Source organism: Hordeum vulgare, chromosome 4H (genome assembly GCF_904849725.1).
Source record: "Hordeum vulgare subsp. vulgare chromosome 4H, MorexV3_pseudomolecules_assembly, whole genome shotgun sequence".
NCBI classification, from domain to species: domain Eukaryota; kingdom Viridiplantae; phylum Streptophyta; class Magnoliopsida; order Poales; family Poaceae; genus Hordeum; species Hordeum vulgare.
This window is the reverse complement of record NC_058521.1, coordinates 129,314,632-129,323,822: the sequence shown is the minus strand read 5'-3', so window position 1 is coordinate 129,323,822 and position 9,191 is coordinate 129,314,632.

Here is a 9,191-nt window from a genome sequence, read left to right as displayed (position 1 = left end):
GACTTAGAGTCGTCTTCTATGGTCGTAATCCGTCCATCTTGTGGCTCAGCGAAGCTTTAGGGTCTCAAGGAACTTAGGATGTGGGCAAACAATTATCATATTATCTCTAAGCACATTCCTTAGATGCCAATAGTTCGACCTCAAATCTCAGGACGATATCACCTCATCTCATCAAAGATACCATCCCACGTGCGTCAACTCCACACCGCTCATGCTAGCCAACTCCGAGTTGAGGGAAGAACTAAACCCAAACACTACAAGTATGGTGTAGCAACGATGCACATGCATTCTTATGCAAGAACCTCGGGGAGACATACAAGCTTCTAAGCTTGAATTTTTAAGACACAACAAATCCATATGTCCATCTAAGTCATCCAATGGACAGGGTACTACATTCTATATTAAGGAAATACATAGTATACCAATCCAATATTCTGTTTCCTTCCTATGAATCCGATCAAGTGATCCATCAATCCGATCAATCATTACTGGACCTGTCACTCCTACAAATCCAACATTGATGGGGTTCTACATAATCTCTAGAGACCTCGTAATTCACATATTACTGCAAGGATTACGTCATAGTATACCCACCAACTTCAATAATCATGGCCAGCTAATCTCCAAGGCCAAACCACATAGGTTGTAAACCAATCTGACAACTCCAAGTACACGCACTCTATATCCACCGAGAAACATGGTATCATGATCGAGATTATCGGGCTAAATCCAATTTACTCCGAACCATGTGGTCTCTGTCATCCTCGATACTCTATTAAGATTACCTATTTAAATCCAAGACTCAAATCCAATAAGAAGTCTACTTGATACTCCAAGTCATTATGGTGAAAGCGTTAATTCATGCCAACTACTTGCTAAAGTCATGTATACCACCAAAATACTGTTGTTCGCGATAATGATCGTCCTACTAAATCCAATCTTACTCCAAGGATATGTATATTATGCTATCATATCAACTCGTTCCACCAAGTTCATCTACCTATACAAGGGTCTTATGATCCACCAAGATAGTCTAGCTATATCTTCAAGACACTACCATCGATCTTTGCCTAACATTCTCGTGTCCGAGAACGGTCTTCCTCATGGCATCAGGGTTATGGTGCTATCTTAAGATTGGAGGATACTTGTTCACTGCGACCACTCTTCCATAAGGTACCCGGTGCTAGGCGGGGTTCATTGGGGACCTACACGTGTTCTGGCAAGTCCGTGTACTAGACACGTGACTAGAAAATTTGAGCCGGAAAGGCTTGTGGAGGTTAGTGTGGTCTAGTGTGGTTCTCCCAATCTCAAGGGAAAAGCTTCACTACTACGGTTACGTGCGGTTAAGCATAGCACAGTCAGTGTCTTCAGTGTCAGTCGTCCTTCGAAGTGGATCCTTGGTGCATCTTGCCTTGCCGTCTTCAGTTGTCGAGAGGGGTGAGAGAGAGAGAGCACAGAGGGGAGTGTCTAAGGGTATTAGTGCAATAAAACAAGCATTGGAAAGTCAACTCAAACAAGTGCCAAAATCGTTTGCACATCAAAATAAGACAAGGGATATAACCGCATGATTGTTGCCTAAGCAAAAAGTGCGACTTATCTCAAAGCACAAACAACAAAAACAAGCAACACCCAACATGGTCCATCTGAACCATTTCACAGACTCGACTTCGCATAGGGAATTCACGACTCATTCTATCCTAGGTTCTGGGACTCGACAGTCGTGCTTGCTTCGTGCCTCGGAGAGGAGTCCGCTAAGTCTTCCGGACCTTCTCATGGTGTTGTCACGTCTCTTGGCGTTGCTCGCCGAACTTCTAGGGTTGAGTTACAGGGATCCTTTATGACTTCTCATCTGGGGAGTTGCTGACGAAGGTGGTTCTTCATGGTTGTCATTGACATGATCTCCTTGTATTCATGATCTTATCATTGTCTTCAAGGCTTCAAAAGTTTCAAGTGGACACATTCATGCATTGATATTTGCAAGACATGATAGAGTTCTGACCTGTCAATCGTACTAACTGCGAGATCGACACCTAGAGCGGGGGATGAAGAGAACCGTTTTCCTGCTCACTAGGGTGAGGCAGAACAAATGGCGAGGTTCTCATCCACCGGTGGTGGTCGACACAATCCTTATAATTGACAGGGTCGCTCTATTAGTGATGCAGATCATGGTTTGCATATATTATGTCCAGATTATCGTAGGTGAAAGTGGCATCACTCTGGAACAGTGCCCATGTTTTCACCATCTTCTAAGTCTCGATGTCCCTGTTCCTCATGGAGGTATTTCTGTTAGTGTCGTCTGGTCGTAGAGTTGTCTTCTCTGTCCTTCAGCACAGGTGTTTGCCTGGAGAGGTGACTTCCTTCCAGGCTGCCCACGAGGATTTCAATTTATCCCGTGGTCAGAGGGCATATGGTACTAGCGACCATTTGCATGTTTTGAAAAAGTAGACGAGGAGTGTCAAGAAGATAAGAGTGGAAGGCTAGAGCATAACCTTCACTTCCTCTGGAAATTTAGGAGAGTCGAGAAAATATATAGGTTTTGTAAGTGTTTTCCAAGGAGCTGAAAAGCAGTTTTTATCCTAAGCTAACGTCCATGCTAACTAAGGCTTCCTACAGTCAGGATGGTTCTGATACCAACTCTGTGGGGACCCTGACTTACGAGTCGAGATCGCCGTGCTTAGTGATCCCAAAGATCAATGCTCACCGAACAAAGATACCGAGTAAAAGAGTCTTACATCCATACATACCGTTTGATACCGTAAATGACCACTTCGGTCGAGTCTTACATATATAGGGCCTTAAAGGCCAACACTCCAAACTGGACCAATAGCGGAATTATTGGTTGAAAGCGTGAACCTATGCCATCAGCCTTAACCTACAGGCATTCTGACTGGGAAGCGTCCTAGCTCGCAAGAACGTCACCGAATTAATCTCCACCATATCCGATTCTTGCATACCTGGTCAATGAAATAACCAATGGCAAGCCAATGAGTACTTTGAATGTACTCGCAAATAGCCCATGATATGAACAATGAAAGCGAAGGATAACATCATCATGCATCTTTGGTGTAACTCATCTTGGTGGAATCATCATGAATATGCATTAAGTTAAAGAATTACTTTTGAAGAATAGGTTACATATATCAATATATCTGTTGAGGGCTGAACCATCCGGGTTCACCCTACATGCCAAGTCACCGAACTTGGTCATATCATTACTATCACAGCAACGCCTTTTTCAACACCACACACACACACACACACACACACACTTGGTTTATGCGGAAACAACTGGACGTAGTTTAAGCAGGATTACCCAACTGTCCTTGACCGTGGACACGGCTATTCGAATAGTTTACACTCTGCAGAGGTAGTACGCTGGACCCACGAGATCTCGGAAACTTCCGTGTCATCCGTGACTCGCGGTATATCACATACCCGAGGTAAGTACCCGATCAATGCCTTTCCCCTGACGATACTAGACAAAGAGGTCCACTCGATTGTTACCCAACCCACATGTTGTACGTCTTACGAGCACCAACTCTCGATAGTACCAACCATGCGGGGACCAACGGTGTGACTGGAACTCATAAAGATGGCATAGTCGTCCTACCCGACACGACCCCATCACGAGAGTGACCACACATCAGTCCCGCCACTAGTAATGTGGCTCTTTGCTAGCACCGACCAGAGTAATTAACATAGCCCCGTCCCATAAGGGGTAACGTGGTCGTACTGGTAAGGTTGGGACGGTCGACACATCATAAATCTATTCCCATTTCCTAAACCATAATCACACAAATACCGGGTGCATCACTTCACCAAAAGTGACCACCTATCTCATCATCACCCTCGGCCATTAGTGGCACCCGAGGGGTTTTTAGTAAACTCTTACTTTATGTCATCAACATGCTCATGATAATACTACTTCTATCTTTACTTGTCAACATGGTATTATCAAGACCCTCAAGGGGTAGGGTCAAGCTCAATGCATGTGCTCCGGGGGAGCCTTCAGTAAAATCATATCAAATGATTACCGGTACCTATGATCATATGCAATGGGAATACTTGCTATTTTAACATGCAAAGTAATATATGCTTAGTCATGGTCAAAGGGATGCTTGCCTTGGTCACGTAAGTCCTGGGGGTCTTCGAGGTCTTCCGCTCCAACTCCGAATACTCCGTCTACCCGTCAACTATCGTGAGTAACAACCACGGTAAGCCACACAGCAAGCAGAAATAAAAGTGCTACAAAATAGAAGTTTTATTTTTCTTGGACCTCTCTGGTCATAAGAAAAATACCTGAAGCTTCCCGAAGGAGATTTGAATCATGAAGGATTTTTGAATGGATGGAAACAACAATAGGTGATTATTGAAGAAGCCTACAGAAATCATTCTCTTAAAAATGAGTGGAGGCACTCAATAAAGAGAGCATGATTTTAGAAAAATTTAGGAAGTTTTCTCACTGGATTTGGAGTTGAGAAGAATATTCTAGGAGTTTTCTAATATGGAATAAATAGCAATAGGAAGCTATTTATTTATTGCAACACAAGGAGTCACACAAAAATGTTGACCAAGGTTCTAAAAATAGGGAATGATTTTAGAAGGCCCTAGAAATTGGAGTCACTCCGTTTGGAGTTGATTTGAATTTGCTAGAAATTTTGAAAGGTGGGATATTTTATATCCAGATTTGGATTGGAGTGATAACACTACAAAAATCTTCCTGGAAAAATGTGCAAAGCACATGTGTGGATAGAGCTTGAATTTAGGAACCTGTAGAAATTTGAATCAAATAAATTGGTGTTAGTATGAATTTTGGATGGATTTATGAAGTTTACCCAAATAGGAAAAGGGAAAAGGCTTAGCCTCGGGGGTTATCTTGCTACCAAGGCGCCAGATAGGCCTTCGGGCCAGCCCAGTGGCTCGGGCCACCAGCGAGGGGCCAGGCAGGAGGCGTATTCCTTCGGATGCGCCTCTGACTCAGGGAAGGCGCAAAGCGGCAGTGTGCCTTCACTCATCGGCCGGGCCCGGCTCGCAGGTCACCGACACCTGGGACCCGCCCGGTTCCTTCTCTCTCCCCTACCTTTCTTCTACCTCGCAACAGGGGTAGATGGGGGTGCTGGCTGCCGCGGCCCTCGACACCTGCTGGCTCAGCCACCGAGCCGAGGGTGTGGGCCGGTGCCCTGCTCCGTGCTGAGCCCGGGGGCGGTCTTGGCGGCCGCGGGGAATGGCCGGAGGGAGTGCCCCGCCATGAGGAGCAGCCCACGGCTCTGGCCGCCGCGAAGGGCGTGGCACGACCTCGGGGAGGGGCCCTAGAGGTGTCTAGGAGGACGGGTGAGCAGAGGTGACGCGGCTGAAGGGAAGGCCCGAGGCCAGGGGAGGCTGGCTAGCTCGAGAGCAAGGGAGGCCGCCGAAGGGCTTCGGCCATTACTGGGGGTAGGAGGAGGGAAGCTTGGGAGAGACGGGGAGGAGATCTAGGAGACTCTCAGGGAGAGGTGGAGAGCTGCGGAGGCAACAGTGGCTCGGGGAGGCTTCAAATGGAGAGGGGAAAACCGAAGGTGAGCTTGGGAGTTTTCGGAGCTCTCTGACAAGCAATAAGACATGCGTCCCTGGGGCGTCTTAGAGGTTAGCCAGCGTCGGGAGGAGCTTGGACTAGTCAAAGGAGATGCCCTGCTGCTCTGAGACACGATTAAACGAGTGGACACGCCCTGGAGAAAGAACACAAGGTTCAGAGCACCGTTTCTACACGCCAGGGAGGTGGTCACCACCCCACTTGGTCTCCTGGGCCACCCCTTGGCCAGGCCAAGGTGTCAAACATGCAAGGCATGCGTGCCACAAAGCACTGGTGGAGTTTGAACCCAGAGGACCAGTTTTGAATGGGGTTTGACCGCTCTTAAGTTTGCAACAACAAACTTAGTGTTAAGGAGAGTGGGTCTCAAATGGGGAGTATTGGGAAAACATTATGTCTGGCAGTGTTATCTATGAGAGGACTACAATACTGCCAAGTTTGGGATCAAGAAGAGGGGGGTAGCTAGTACTTGCTGTACAAAGCTATGATTCAACCAGAAATGAAGTTGTAGATGTGTTGCTCATTTTCTCCACATAAGCATGCCATCTCATGGTTTTAAATGAAGCATTGACACACTAGAGAGCCTCTCGAAAGAATTGGGAGCCTTGGGTTAAGCAGAAGAATGGGAAGAAAGGTAAAATAGTGCTGCCAAGGGTGAAAATGTGAAGTAGTTACAAAGGGTCCTTCTCCAATAATTGACCAGTGGCCATGGGGATGTTACTGGAGGTAAAATTTAACTAGATATAGCTGTGGTGGAAAGTGGAGCTCAAGGGTAAAAGTGGAAGGTGTAAAAGAAGCCAAATTAGGGAGTGCACACAAGGTGTTTGATCTGTTGTTAGGCTACCAGATGGATTCCAATGGCTATGAAACTTAACAGGATCAAATAATATATGAAAATAAGCTTGCACACCAAATTCGGGATTTGCTGGAGAAGTTTCCATTGTAGACTTGGAAAACCATGAAATGGGCAGAAATGGCTTTCTGCCTACAACCCTATTCAAATCAATTCCCACAAATCCAATATTTGGTGTAGGGTCATTATTTGAGCATTAAGGCATGCACAAAAAGTTTGAGGTCAATTGGAGAAACTTTATAATGTAAAGTTTACCAAAGTCAGAAATCAATAGAGAGGTTTTGAGGGTCTTAAGATAAGTTCTTCTATTCTCCTTGATGCACCGCTTGGTGTGGATGCATTATTGGAATATTAGAACATGTCTACCAAATTTGAGCACAATTGGAGACACTTCACAATGTAGAGTTTCTCAAATTTGAATCTGGACATATAGGGTTTTAGAATAATTAGGGGAGTCAAATCAACTTGGATTGAGATTAAACTTGGCAAGATCATCAAGAATATCATAGGTGACATGCTGGAATTTTACTGGAATTTATTGGGAATATTTATTATAGAAATATTTCCAAAGCTTGAAATAGGCATGAATGGTTTTGGAGGGGTTTTCCCAATATTTTGAACATGACCATGTGTTGAAACTCATATATATGGAGTAAATATATCCACTGAGTTTCGCTAAAGTTTCTTAAATATTTTGAAAGTAATAAAAATAACTTTCCTTCATAAGAGACCATTTCTGGCCTCACAGAAAGGCATTTAAATAAAATAATAAAATAACTTTTAAAATAATAATATTGTGGTTTTTGCAAGACATTTTGATAATAGGTTTCAAATAAAATAATTGGTGCCAAATAAATTCCCTAATTTGAGGACTTGTAGTACAGGTTTCATCTCACGGGTTTGAAAGTTTAATTCAAAGAAATGCTTTTTGGTGAAAATAATATTTGGTAAAAATAGATATTTGTCCTAAACACGTGGCATGATTATTAGGCAGGAGAACATGGGATGAGGAGGTGAGATGGAGGATGGCAAGAATTATTGGGAAGAATTCACATGCATTCAAGCAAACAGGCAAACAATAGTCAGTTCAAGCATCACAAGCATTCAATTTTTATAATTGGTCCTAATTTTTGGAATAAGTTAATTAGTTAGGAAAGCCAAAAACTGGGCGTGACAAGTGCAATCTCAACAATGCTAACATAACATAATCATATGATCACCTCTGAACGTGCGACAAAATATCACTCCAAAGTTCAAAGTTCATATGTAATAGAGAACATAATGTGAAATTTTTAAAGCTTATCTTTCCGATCCATCCATTGAGCTATTCCTATAAGTGTCATAAACAACCCAAGAGTCCATACTAGAATAACACCTATGGTACACATCAGTCAACCCTAATGTCATCTAGATACTCCAATGTCACCTCAAGTATCTTTGGGTTAATTATTCGACATGCATCAAACAGTTTCAGTTTGATCATATCTAATCCAACACAAAGAACTTCGAAGAGTACCCCAAGATTTCTATCGGAGAAAGTAGGACAAGAACATGTATCAAGCCATATGCATAGATTACCACATTGTCACCACGTGAACCCGCAAGTTGCGTACCAAAACATATATCAAGTGTATTAATAGAACACCCCATTGTCACCACAGATATCCACATGCAAGACATACATCAAGTGATCTCAAATCCAATATTCAATCCAACATAACAAAATCTCAAAGGGAAAGTTTCAGTTTAGCACATCAAGATAGTAAAGGACAAACACCATATGATCCAACCATATTAACAAAGCCTGTGATACATCAAGTCATGACATCTCAAGAACATGAGAGAGAGAGAGAGATCAAACACATAGCTACTGGTACATACCCTCAGCCCCAAGGACGAACTACTCCCTCCTCGTCATGGACACCACCGAGATAATGAAGATGGCCTCCAATGATGATTGCCCTCTCCGGCAGGGTGCCGAAACATGGATCCAGATGAGTTTCTTTGGCACAGAGGCTTGCGGTGGCGGAGCAAAAGTTCTAGGTTAAATTCTAGGGGAGTTGGGGATTTGTAGCATTTTTTAGCATTGGAATCACGCGAAACGGAGCCATGGGGTGGTTCCAAGCTATTAGGGCGCCCCAAGGTGGGTAGCCGTGCCCTGATGGCTTGGGGGAATCCGGTCGCACCCTCGTGTGATTTTTTGCTCCAATATTTCTTATTTTTCCCAAAAAAATCATCAAAAAGTTTCGTGCGACTCCGAGAACTTTTTTTTCGACACCAAAACAACACCACGGTATTCCTGCTGAAAACAACGTTAGTCTGGGTTAGTTACAATTAGATCATATAAAGTGCATCAAAACCATATAAAAGTATTGTAAACATAGGTAAATCTTGCATGAATACTTCATAAATTATTGACACATTGGAGATGTATCAGCATTCCCAAGCTTAATTCCTACTCGTCCTTGAGTAGGTAAATGATAAAAGAAGTACTTTATGAAGTGTGAATGCTAGCATAGTGTATAATTTTGATGAATGATTAAATCCAGTCACTTTTCGAGCATCATAACCAACAACTATTTCACATAAAACTCATCATGATAGAGTAGCAATCAACACATGTCATGGTTAAAACAATGCATTCTCTTGAAACTTACAACCTATGTTCTTAGTCATCAAACAATTTCAATGCATCGTATTTTTAGAAAAGTCCAAGTAAGAGCTCCACATACTCAATTGCTAATACTCAAAGCATATTTTTAGAACAAACAA